The sequence below is a fragment of the Lithobates pipiens genome, unplaced genomic scaffold (genome assembly GCF_037356315.1).
Source record: "Lithobates pipiens isolate NorthernLeopardFrog02 unplaced genomic scaffold, aLitPip1_a1.2 Scaffold_188, whole genome shotgun sequence".
Classification (NCBI taxonomy): domain Eukaryota; kingdom Metazoa; phylum Chordata; class Amphibia; order Anura; family Ranidae; genus Lithobates; species Lithobates pipiens.
The window spans coordinates 426,741-439,263 of record NW_027507763.1 but is presented as its reverse complement, the minus strand read 5'-3'; the positions used below and the strand labels follow the sequence as shown (position 1 = coordinate 439,263).

Sequence of the window (12,523 nt, the reverse complement as noted above, 5' to 3'; positions counted from 1 at the left end):
TGCTAGGTTCCCAAGCAGTAAAGACACTGTCCCTGCCTATCGTCCTCTTTCCCTGACCGCCGCAACACACTATACAAGGCCGCCGTGCTGGCGGCCTTATATAGTGTGGGGTATGTACTAAACCCCCCTGAGCTATAATTGGCCACAGGAATCCTGCCTGTGGTCAATTGTGGCTCTCCTCTAAGAGAATGTCACATCTGTTCTTATTATATAGAACTTATTATGCTCCTCGTAAACTTTTTCAATTTGGCCGAACGGCCAGACGCAAGTTGCCCCCGGTGCGGGAACATGGGGGGAGACATGATGCACATGTTTTGGAGATGCCTGAAGTTGATCCGCTACTGGACGGAGGTGACAGGAACCATTGATCGGTTGTTTGGAACCTCCACCAGGATGGAGGCGAAGTATTGTCTCCTGGGATTAGTTGAAGGAGTTGGAAACTCGGGAAGCAGCCAGATGGCAGTTCTGAGATGCTTATTTCAGGCAAGGAAACTGATTGCCCAACCTTGCTTAGCCTCCAATGTTGGCAATTACTTGTTTTTTTTTTGCTTGTTTCCCAAGATGACCATGTTGGCGTTTGTCAAGATGGTTGAGAGTGCACGAAGAGATCGCCTATGGCCCCATCACCTTGAAAGTGCCCGATCTTGTCTGATCTCGGAGGCTAAACATTGTCGGGCCTGATTAGTAACTGGATGGAAGACCGACTGGGAATACCAGGTGCCGTATGCTTATTTCTTGATCATACATCATGGGACACAGGAGCTTCATTACATAGTGGGTTATATAGGCACCTCTGGTGATTGGACACTGGTTAACCTCCAATTAAGGAGAATTCCTCCCCTATATAACCCCTCCCATATGGGAGGCACCTCAGTTTTTTCGCCAGTGTCTATGGTGGTTGGTCACGTAAAACATGTGCTATGAAGAAAGCTCCATATCCATATCTCGGGCAGATATTTTGACTCCCAAGATGATATGGTACCCGGGCCTCGTCATCCGAAGAAACAAGGTTTTGCCTGTAAGTCCTCTCCTATTGGAAGACTGGGCTCTGGGAAAACCAGACTTGGTGTACTATTTACATAGTGGCACAAAAGTTTCTGGCAGAGTCTTTTACAAGGTCCAGGTAGGAGGTTCTTCTGAGAAGGAACCCCAAAAAAAACCTGAAGGTTGGCACATCTCTGCCTGCCGTGATGGGTGAAGGCTGGAATCTGTCTGTTTTCAGCAAATCCTGCGGTGAGGACAGGTAAGGGAAATTAATCCTATATAAATTATATTATGGATTTCTTCATTGAGTAGTTGTATGTCTTACCTGGTTTCCACCACTAGCGGGAGTAAGTGCAGCCTAATGCATACTTACATGCCTTTCAGATACACACGCTCAGTGAAGCCTGGTTCTCAAAGATGACTCACGTCTCCACTGCAATCTCTGCCACAATGAAGGTGGTCCCACGTAGTCCCACGTAGTCTGGGGGTCCCACGCAGCTCCGATGGCGATTCCCTTCCCCCCTGGATACCAGCGGTCCTCGTGCATGCGCGCACACGTGTGCATGCGTGCCAAGCGTGCTCCCGTGCTAATGGAGGAGGGGGAATGTGGTTGCGAGCAGTGCACGTCGGTGTGTACGGCGCTGTACTGCGCAGGCGCCAGGCGGCAATTTTAAAAAGCCCAGAGCGTCAGGGGGCTGTAAGTGGAGACACAGGAGCTGGTGGCAGTAAGCATCCCAAGGGATTGGATCCAGGCAAACCTAAGACACCTACTCAGCATCAGGTTGTGCAGTTTAAGCATATATATTTATTGTGAGACTTTAACCACTTTCAGACCGGACCATTTTGCTGGTAAATGACCAGAGGTCTTTTTACACTTTGGCACTGCGCTGCTTTAACTGGTAATTGCGCGGTCATGCAATGTTGTACCCAAACAAAATTTGCGTCCTTTTCTTCCCACAAATAGAGCTTTCTTTTGATGGTATTTGATTGCCCCTGCGATTTTTATTTTTTGCGATATAAACGTAAAAAGACCGCAAATTTTGAAAAAAAATGATATTTTCTACTTTTTGTTATTAGAAAAATCCAATAAACTCAATTTTAGTCATACATTTAGGCCAAAATGTATTCAGCCACATGTCTTTGGTAAAAAAAAAGTCAATAATTGTATATTTATTGGTTTGCGCAAAAGTTGTCACATCTACAAACTAAGGTACGTTTTCTGGAATTTACGCAGCTTTTAGTTTACGACTGCCTATCTCATTTCTTGAGGTGCTAAAATGGCAGGGCAGTACAAAACCCCCCCAAATGACCCCATTTTGGAAAGTAGACCCCCTAAGGAAATTGATAAGAGGCATGTTGAGCCCATTGAATATTTTATTTTTTTGCCTCAAGCGATTGAATAATGACAAAAAAAAAATTTTTTTTTTTTTTTTACACAAAGTTGTCACTAAATGATATATTGCTCACACATGCTATGGGCGTATGTGAAATGACACCCCAAAATAAATTCTGCTGCTTCTCCTGAGTACGGGGATACCACATATGTGGGACTTTTTGGGAGCCTAGCCGCGTACGGGGCCCCGAAAACCAAGCACCACCTTCAGGCTTTCTAAGGGCGTAAATTTTTGAGTTCACTTCTCACTACCTATTACAGTTTTGAAGGCCATAAAATGCCAAGATGGCACAAAACCCCAACAAATGACCCCATTTTAGAAAGTAGACACCCCAAGCTATTTGCTGAGAGGCATGTTGAGTCCATGGAATATTTTATATTTTGCCACAAGTTGCGGGAAAATTACAAACTTTTTTTTTTTTTTTCACAAAGTTGTCACTAAATGATATATTGCTCACACATGCCATGGGCATATGTGAAATGACACCCCAAAATAAATTCTGCTGCTTCTCCTGAGTACGGGGATACCACATATGTGGGACTTTTTGGGAGCCTAGCCGCGTACGGGGCCCCGAAAACCAAGCACCGCCTTCAGGCTTTCTAAGGGCGTAAATTTTTGAGTTCACTTCTCACTACCTATTACAGTTTTGAAGGCCATAAAATGCCAAGATGGCACAAAACCCCCACAAATGACCCCATTTTAGAAAGTAGACACCCCAAGCTATTTGCTGAGAGGCATGTTGAGTCCATGGAATATTTTATATTTTGCCACAAGTTGCGGGAAAATTACAAACTTTTTTTTTTTTTCACAAAGTTGTCACTAAATGATATATTGCTCACGCATGCCATGGGCATATGTGAAATGACACCCCAAAATAAATTCTGCTGCTTCTCCTGAGTACGGGGATACCACATATGTGGGACTTTTTGGGAGCCTAGCCGCGTACGGGGCCCCGAAAACCAAGCACCGCCTTCAGGCTTTCTAAGGGCGTTACAGTTTTGAAGGCCATAAAATGCCAAGATGGCACAAACCCCCCCCCAAATGACCCCATTTTGGAAAGTAGACACCCCTAAATTTAGGGGTACACTAGTGAGACTAGGTAATAAATGGCGGATGCCCTGAAACTATAAAAAAATAACTAACCAACCAGCGTCACCTGTAACAGTTATATGGTGATCACTGGTGAAAGGGTTAACTAGGGGGCAATCAGGGGGCTTTATGCGGTAGTATATGGGGGTCCCTGGCGCTATAAAAAGCTGCGGCGAACCTAAATACCTACCTGCCTAACTAGCGTCACCTGTGACACTAATACAGCGATCAGAAAAACGATCGCTTATTAGGCTGGGTTCACACTGGAGCGATGCGGGAACGCCACGAATGCGCGGCGGGTTCCCGCATCGCATGCCTCCCGGCGGCAGTTCACACTGCCCTATGCGAACTGCTGGGAGTGTCAGTGAAATGTTACTGACACCCCCAGATCAGTTCGCATATCGCAGTGCGATCTGCAAACTCGGATCGCATGGTGTGAACACCCATGCGATCCGATTCTGCTGCGGGCCAAAAAAAGGGTCCCGTGCGAATTTGCGGCGGGTGCGGCGAATGGCTGAACTCGAATCGCACAGAGATCGGATGTGATTTGCACTGCAGTGCGGTGCGAATCACATCCGTTCTCAAACCGCTGCAATGTGAACCCAGCCTTAGTGACACTGGCGACGGGGGGTGATCACGGGGTTAAACCTTTATTGGGGGGGTTAGGGGGGTACCTTAGAACTAAAGGGGGCTAACCCTAACTGCCCTAACAGTTATTAGTCACAAATGACACCCGCCGGGTGATCAGGGGGTTAAACCTTTATTAGGTAATAAATGGCGGGTGCCCTGAAACTATAAAAAAATAACTAACCAACCAGCGTCACCTGTAACAGTTATATGGTGATCACAGGTGAAAGGGTTAACTAGGGGGCAATCAGGGGGCTTTATGCGGTAGTATATGGGGGTCCCTGGCGCTATAAAAAGCTGCGGCGAACCTAAATACCTACCTGCCTAACTAGCGTCACCTGTGACACTAATACGGCGATCAGAAAAATGATTGCTTATTAGGCTGGGTTCACACTGGAGCGATGCGGAAACGCCGCGAATCCGCGGCGGGTTCCCGCATCGCATGCCTCCCGGCGGCAGTTCACACTGCCCTATGCGAACTGCTGGGAGTGTCAGTGAAATGTTACTGACACCCCCAGATCAGTTCGCATATCGCAGTGCGATCTGCAAACTCGGATCGCATGGTGTGAACACCCATGCGATCCGATTCTGCTGCGGGCCAAAAAAAGGGTCCCGTGCGAATTTGCGGCGGGTGTGGCGGGTGCGGCGAATGGCTGAACTCGAATCGCACAGAGATCGGATGTGATTTGCACTGCAGTGCGGTGCGAATCACATTCGTTCTCATAAACCGCTGCAATGTGAACCCAGCCTTAGTGACACTGGCGACGGGGGGGTGATCACGGGGTTAAACCTTTATTGGGGGGGTTAGGGGGGTACATTAGAACTAAAGGGGGCTAACTCTAACTGCCCTAACAGTTATTACAGTCACAAATGACACCAATGCAAAAAAAAAAAAAAAAAATGACATTGGTGTCACTGTGACTGGGGGGGCAGGGGTAATTGGGGGGGTGATCGGGGGGTAAAGGGGGGGTGTGAGTGTGCCTGGCATGTTCTACTGTGTGTGTAGAGTGTTGGTGCAACTCACCGATCCGCTCTCCTCCGTGTCGGAACGAAAAATACCGACACGGAGGAGAGAATACATCACTTCCTCTCCTGTGTTTACATTACAGGAGAGGAAGTGATGTCACGGGGGATTTCCATTCGTCGAGAGCGATCGCGAGGGGGTGGCCATGAATGAATGGCCGCCCCCTCATCCCGGATCGCTCTCGAAGGAATGCCGACCGCCGCAGGCCCCCCACCCGCGGGCAGGCAGGGACTTATATATACGCCCATATGCCTGCCCGTGCCATTCTGCCGACGTATATCGTCGTGCGGCGGTCGGCAAGTGGTTAAGCACAACAGTGATTGCACTTTGTACTAGTACCTCTGCTTTGTAGCTTAGGACTATGTGTCCTCGTAAGAGGGTCTCAGGGGGAGGTAACAAGGGCACTGGTAAGTCACCACCTAGGTCTAGGGGTTCTAAAAATGCTTGTAGGTTACCATCCCCCCCTGCAAGACTGGAGCCAGCCTCACAGGATGAGTCAGTGCCCCTGTCAGGTTTTGCAGCCTCTCCTAATATTTCAGCCCCGGTATACGTCACCGAGGACTCCCTTAGGGCTACATTGGAGGGTTTTGAAGGAAGAATCATGAATTTTATTTCAGCTTCCTTAAAAGATAGCAGGAAAAGGGGTAGATCCCCTCCCTCTGCTGAGATTCCTGTTTCAGATGACACTTCTGACAAGGAGAGATCCCTATCTTGGGACAGGGATCTTGAGCAGTCGAATGAATCAGTGGAAGAGGAGAGAGTCCCCTCCTCCCAGGCTCTCAGAAAACAGGTGCAGTATTATACTGAATTGGTGCGTACCACATTCAGAATGCCTGCTGCTGAGATCGCTACTCTGTTTCTTCCCTGGGAGTCAGGAAAATCCCACAGACTGCCTTTTCCTATCACATTCATCCCTTAATGGATAAATTGTTGTATGAGGATTGGGGACATCTTTTTGCTCCTCCTAAAAGGTTTTCTATGCTTTATCCTCTGGAGGAAAGTTTCACCAAGAAATGAGGGGTCCCATCTGTCGATGCGGCTGTTTCTTGCGTGAATAGAAACCTGACTGGATAATGCTCAGGTATTTAAAGATCCAACTGATAAGAAGCTGGAAACATTATTAAAAGCCTCCTTTTCCATGACTGGCGCTGTAGTGCAACCTACAGTCGCAGCTGTGGGGTTGTGTCAGTTCCTCAAGGAACAGGTTAAGCAGATGCTTGGCCTCCTTCCCAGTGAGGAAGTGGAGAATTATGCAGAAATACCTCAAATTCTGTGTTTCATGATTGATGCGATTTTGGATTCTGTCCAACAAGCATCTCGTTTGTCTCTCCTGTTGGTACACATGCGAAGGGCCCTATGGCTAAAGAATTGGGCAGCTGAGCTATCATGCAAGAAGCATTTGATTGGGTTCCCGTTTAATGGGGAACGTTTGTTTGGAGAAGAATTAGACAAATTCGTCGAAAAAATTTCAGGGGGTAAATCTACTCTCCTTCCAGTCAAAAGGAGCAAACGTCCATCAAACGTCCATCATTTAGGCATTCTCTCTCTACCGGAGCATCAAGCTCTAAGCAGTGGCGACGGCCTTCTCAACCCCCCTCTTCAGAAAAGGCTCAAGGCCGGGCCCAGAGGCAGAAGAAATCCTGGGGGCAAAAGCCTGCCAAGCAGAGCCCAAAAGCTTCCTTGTGAAGGGACGCCCCCGCTCGGCCGAGTGGGGGGAAGGCTCCTGCAGTTTGCTGAAGCCTGGCCGGAAGAGATCCGGGACAAGTGGGTGGTCTCTTCGGTATCTCTGGGCTACAAGCTGGAGTTTCAGGAGATTCCACCTTCTCACTTTCTAAGGTCAAGGATCCCCATGGACCCAGTAAAGCAAAGACCGCTATTTCTGGCCTTAGATCACTTACTATCCCAGGGGGTGATAGCAGAAGTGGACCCAAAAGATCAGGGTTCGGGGTTTTACTCGAATCTCTTCACCGTTCCAAAGCCAAATGGAAGTGTCAGACCTATCCTGGATCTGAAGGATCTGAACCGGTTTTTACGCATCCGGTCCTTCCGAATGCAGTCAATTCGCACTGTGGTCTCTCCCCTGCAAGGGGAAGAGTTTATGGCATCAATAGACATCAGGAATGCATATCACCATGTGCCAATTTTTCCCGCACACCAAAAGTATCTAAGGTTTGCGGTAGAGCTGCGCCATTTTCAATTTGTGGCCTTGCCGTTCGGGCTTGCTACGGCCCCTCGAGTCTTCACAACGATTCTGGACCCTCTCTTGGCAAACCTAAGAGCTCAGGGTATAGCCGTCATGGCTTATCTAGACGATTTGCTTCTCATAGAGAAAACAGTAGCGCTCCTGAACCACAATGTTACCAGAACGCTAGAACACCTTTAACGCCTAGGTTGGATTATAGACCTAGAAAAGTCGTCCCTACAGCCTGCTACCAGGTTGGAATACCTGGGTATGGTTATCGACACCGCTCTGGGCAAGGTGTTTCTACCAAGGCCAAAAGCCTTGGCCATTGGGGATCTGGTGGGCCTAATTCTGGGCAGAAGATCTTCCCCCATTCGGTTGTGCATGAGACTGTTAGGGAAAATGGTCGCCTCCTTTGAGGCCATTCCATTCGCCCAGTTCCACTTAAGGCCTCTCCAAAGATGCATCCTTGCGGCTTGGAACAGGAAGCCCCAGTCCTTGGATCTTCCTATGCGTCTATCCCCAGGGGCACACAAGATTCTAGTCTGGTGGTTACAAACCGAGAATTTGCTGAAAGGCAAAACTTTTCTTCCTCTTCCATGGAAGATTATTACGACAGATGCCAGCCTGACAGGCTGAAGAGCAGTGTTGGAGGAGACATGCTCGCAGGGGAAATGGTCTGCGATCGAGAAGCTATTGCCCATAAATGTCTTGGAGATCCGGGCAGTTTATATGGCTCTCATAAACTGGTCTTTCAGACTACGGGGTCTCCCTGTTCGGGTTCAGTCCGACAATGCCACAGCAGTGGCCTATTTCAATGACCAGGGTGGTACCAGGAGTCTGGTTGCGCAAAAAGAGGTGAATTGCATGCTTGTCTGGGCAGAAAGGCATGTTCCATGCCTTTCTGCAGTCTTCATTCCAGGAGTGGAAAATTGGCAGGCGGATTTTCTGAGCCGCCAGCAGTTGTGCCCAGGAGAATGAGCTCTGCACCCCAACGTGTTTTGGAACATATGTCGCAGGTGGGGTACTCCAGACGTAGATCTGTTTGTGTCCAGGTTCAACAGAAAACTGGACAAATTCGTGTCAAGGACAAGAGATACACTCGCTCAGGGGTCGGATGCTCTGACAGTTCCCTGGGATCAGTACAATTTGATTTATGCCTTCCCCCCGTGTCAAGAGGGAGACAAAGTCGGTTCTTTTGGTAGCCCCGGCTTAGCCCAGGCGACCGTGGTACGCAGAGATCATGAAGTTGGCAGGCCGTGGATCCTCCCTCTCCGGCCAGATCTGCTCTCATAGGGTCCAATTTACCATCCTGCTTTACACAGTCTGAATTTGATGGTTTGGCTGCTGAGACCCACATTCTGAGAGACCGTGGGCTTTCAGGGCCAGTCCTTTCTACTCTGGTCAATGCCAGAAAGCCGGCCTCCAGGCTTATTTACTGCAAAATCTGGAGGGCATATGTTTCCTGGTGTGAACTCAGGGAATGGCATCCTAGAAAGTATGTCACTAGCAGGATCTTGGCCTTCCTCCAGTCAGGCCTAGAAATGAATTGGGCCGTAAGTACTATCAAGGTGCAGATTTTGGCCTTGTCAGTGTTTTTTCAGAAGCCACTTGCATCACATTCCCTGGTGCGGGCTTTCATCCAGGGGGCTATGCGGATAAGGCCGCCAGTCAAACCTCCGGTATGCCCATGGGATCTGAATTTAGTTCTCTCAGCTTTGCAGGGGCAACCTTTTGAACCTTTGCATCAGGCTTCGTTAGTTCTTTTGACTAAAAATTTGGTTTTCTTGGTAGCCATATCCACGGCTAGAAGAGTGTCAGAACTAGCAGCTCTCTCCAGCAAAGAGCCGTATCTAATTATTCATACGGACCGGGTGGTAATGCGTCCCAACAGGTCCTTTCTGCCTAAGGTGGTTTCAGGATTCCATTTGAATCAAGATGTAATTCTACCATCCTTTTTTCCGGACCCACAGTCCACAGAAGAAGAATCTTTGCACACTTAGGATGTGGTAAGGGCAATCAGTATCAATCTTCAGGCAACTGCTCAGATAAGGAAAACTGATTGCTTATTTATTTTGCCGGAAGGCCCTAGGAAGGGCCAGGCGGCATCAAAATCCACTCTCTCAAGGTGGATTAGACAGATTATTTCTCAGGCCTATAGTGTTAAAGGGAAGATCCCTCCTTTTCAAGTGAAAGCGCACTCAACTAGGGCTGTAAGTGCTTCTAGGCAGTGCATCACCAGGCCTCCCTGGCTCAGATCTGTAAGGCTGCAACTTGGTCATCAGTCCACACATTCACCAGATTCTATCAGGTGGATGTCAGAGGGCAAGAGTATATCGCCTTTGGGCGCAGTGTACTGTAGGCTGCAGTTTAGGTCCTCCGGTCCTTGGCAGTCTATATATTATGATCTGTGTCTTCCTCCCCTCAATCTGAGCATTGCTTTGGGACATCCCACTATGTAATGAAGCTCCTGTGTCCCGTGATGTATGATCAAGAAAATAGGATTTTTATATACAGCTTACCTGTAAAATCCTTTTCTTGAGAGTACGTCACGGGACACAGGGCTCCCGCCCCTCTTGGGTTTTACGTGGTTTCCTATTGCTTTGCTACAAAACTGAGGTGCCTCCCTGTGAGGGGTTATATAGGGGAGGAATTCTCCTTTATTGGGGGTTAACCAGTGTCCAATCACCAGAGGTGCCTATATAACCCACTATGTAATGAAGCTCCTGTGTCCCGTGATGTACTCTCAAGAAAAGGATTTTACAGGTAAGCTGTAAATAAAAATCCTATTTTTTATGTTGTTGGCGTTGACCTGTTTATTTCGCTTGTTTCCCAAGATGACCATCTTGGCGTTTGTCGAGAGGGTTGAGAGTGCCCAAAGAAAGTGCCTACGGCCAAATCACCCTGAAAGTGCCTGATCTTGTCTGATCTCGGAGGCTAAGCATTGTTGGGCCTGATTAGTAACTGAATGGAAGACCGACTGGGAATACCAGGTGCCGTTGGCTTCTTTTTATGTTGTTGGCGTTGACATGGTTTTTTTTTCCGCTTGTTTCCCAAGGTGACCATCTTGGCATTTGTCAAGAGGGCTGAGAGAGCCCAAAGAAATCTCCTATGGCCACATCACCCTGAAAGCGCCCAATCTCATCTGATCTCAGAGGCTAAGCAGGGTCCGGCCTGGAAAGTACCTAATTACAGGTGCCGTAGGAATCTTCAGAGGCTAAGCAGGGTCAGGGTCAGATGGGAGACCGCCAGGGTCTCTGTTGTTGGCGTTGACCTGTTTTTTTTCACTTGTTTCCCAAGATGACCATCTTGGCGTTTGTCAAGAGGGTTGAGAGTGTTTGTATAGACCACCTACGGCCACATCACCCTGAAAGCGCACAATCTCATCTGATTTCGGAGGCCTAGCAGTGTACGGCCTGGTTAATACCTGGATGGGAGACCATCTGTGAATACCAGGTGCCGTAGGCTTCTTTTTACGTTGTTGGCGTTGACCTGTTTATTTTCGCTTGTTTCCCAAGGTGACCTTCTTGCCGTTTGTCAAGAGGGTTGAAAGTGCCCTAAGAGATCGCCTATGGCCACATCATCCTGAAAGCGCTTGATCTTGTCTGGCCTGGGAGGCTATCCAGGGTCAGGCCTGGTTAGTACCAGGAAGGTAGACTGCTTGGGAATACCAGGTGCCGTAGGATTCATTTTATGTTGTTGGCGTTGACCTGTTTTTTTTTTTTGCTTGGTTCCCAAGGTGACCATCTTGACATTTAACAAGAGGGTTGAGAGTGCCCAAAGAGATCACCTACGGCCCCATCACCCTGAAAGCACCCGATCTTGTCTGATCTCGGAGGCTAAGCAGTGTCGGGCCTGGTTAGTACCAGGATGGGAGAACGTCTGGGAATAACAGGTGCTCTAGGCTTCTTTTTATGTTTTTGGCTTTGACCTGGTTTTTTTTTCACTTGTTTCCCAAGGTGACCATCTTGGCATTTGTCAAGAGGGTTGAGAGTGCCCGAAGAGATCACTTACGGCCCCATCACCCTGAAAGAGCCCAATCTCGTCTGATCTCGGAGACTAAACAGTGTCGGGCCTGGTTAGTACCTGGATGGGAGACCGCCTGGGAATGCCAGGTGCCATAGGCTTCTTCTTATGTTGTTGGCTTTGACCTGGTTTTTTCGCTTGTTTCTCAAGGCGACCATCTTGGCGTTTGTCAAGAGGGTTGGGCGTGTCTTGAAGAAAACGCTTACGGCCACATAACCCTGAAAGCACCCGATCTCGTCTGATTTCAGTGGCTAAGCAGCGTCAGGCCTGGTTAGTACCTGGAAGGGAGACTGCCTGGGAAGACCAGGTGCCATAGAAGGATCTGGCCTGGTTAGTGTCTTGATTGGGAGATCACCTGGGAATAACGGATGCCGTAGGCTTATTTTTATGTTGTTGGCTTTGACCTGTTTTTTTTTTAGCTTGTTTCCCAAGGTAACCATCTTGGCCTTTGTCAAGAGGCTTCAGAGTGCCCAAAGAGAGTGCCTACGGCCAAATCACCCTGAAAGAGCCCAATCTCAACTGATCTCGGAGGCTAAGCAGCGATGGGCCTGGTTAGTACCTGGATGGGAGACAGCCGGGAATACCAGGTGCCTTAGGCTTCTCATTATGTTGTCGGCGTTGACCTGTTTTTTTCCCCTTGTTTCCCAAGGTGACCATCTTGGCATTTGTCAAGAGGGTTGAGAGTGCACAAAGAAATTCCCTACAAGCACAACACCCTGAAAGCGCCCAATCTCGTCTGGTTAGAGGCTAAGCAGTGTTGGGCCTGGTTTGTACCTCAGTGGGAGACCACCTGGGTTTTCCAGAAGGCTTCTTTTTTATGTTGTTTGTGTTGACCTGTTTTTTTCACTTGGTTCCCAAAGTGATCATCTTCGCATTTGTCAAGAGGGTTGAGAGTGCCTAAAGAGATCGCTTACAGCCGCATCACCCTGAAAGCACCCTATCTCTTCTGATCTCGGAGGCTAAGAAGGGTTGGGCCTAGTTAGTACTTGAATGGGAGACGGCCTTGGAATACCAGGTGCCGTATTCTTCTTTTTATGTTGTTGGCATTGACCTGTTTTTTTCCGCTTGTTTCCCAGGGTGACTATCTTGGCATTTTTCAAGAGGGATGAGAGTGCCCAAAGAGATTGCCTATGGGCAAATCACCCTGAAAGCGCCCGATCTCCTCTGATCTCAGAGGCTAGAAAGGGTCGCGCCTTG

General features: G+C 48.5%; 5 pseudogenes; all 5 read left to right on the top strand.

The window, feature by feature from the left end:
* Positions 1–610: 610 nt before the first annotated feature.
* Positions 611–729, top strand: LOC143995731 (5S ribosomal RNA; annotated as a pseudogene).
* Positions 730–10,186: 9,457 nt separating this feature from the next.
* On the top strand, positions 10,187–10,305 carry LOC143995721 (5S ribosomal RNA; annotated as a pseudogene).
* Positions 10,306–11,088: 783 nt separating this feature from the next.
* Positions 11,089–11,207, top strand: LOC143995717 (5S ribosomal RNA; annotated as a pseudogene).
* Positions 11,208–11,308: 101 nt separating this feature from the next.
* LOC143995718 (5S ribosomal RNA) lies at positions 11,309–11,427 on the top strand (annotated as a pseudogene).
* Positions 11,428–11,807: 380 nt separating this feature from the next.
* On the top strand, positions 11,808–11,925 carry LOC143995740 (5S ribosomal RNA; annotated as a pseudogene).
* The last annotated feature ends 598 nt before the right edge of the window (positions 11,926–12,523 follow it).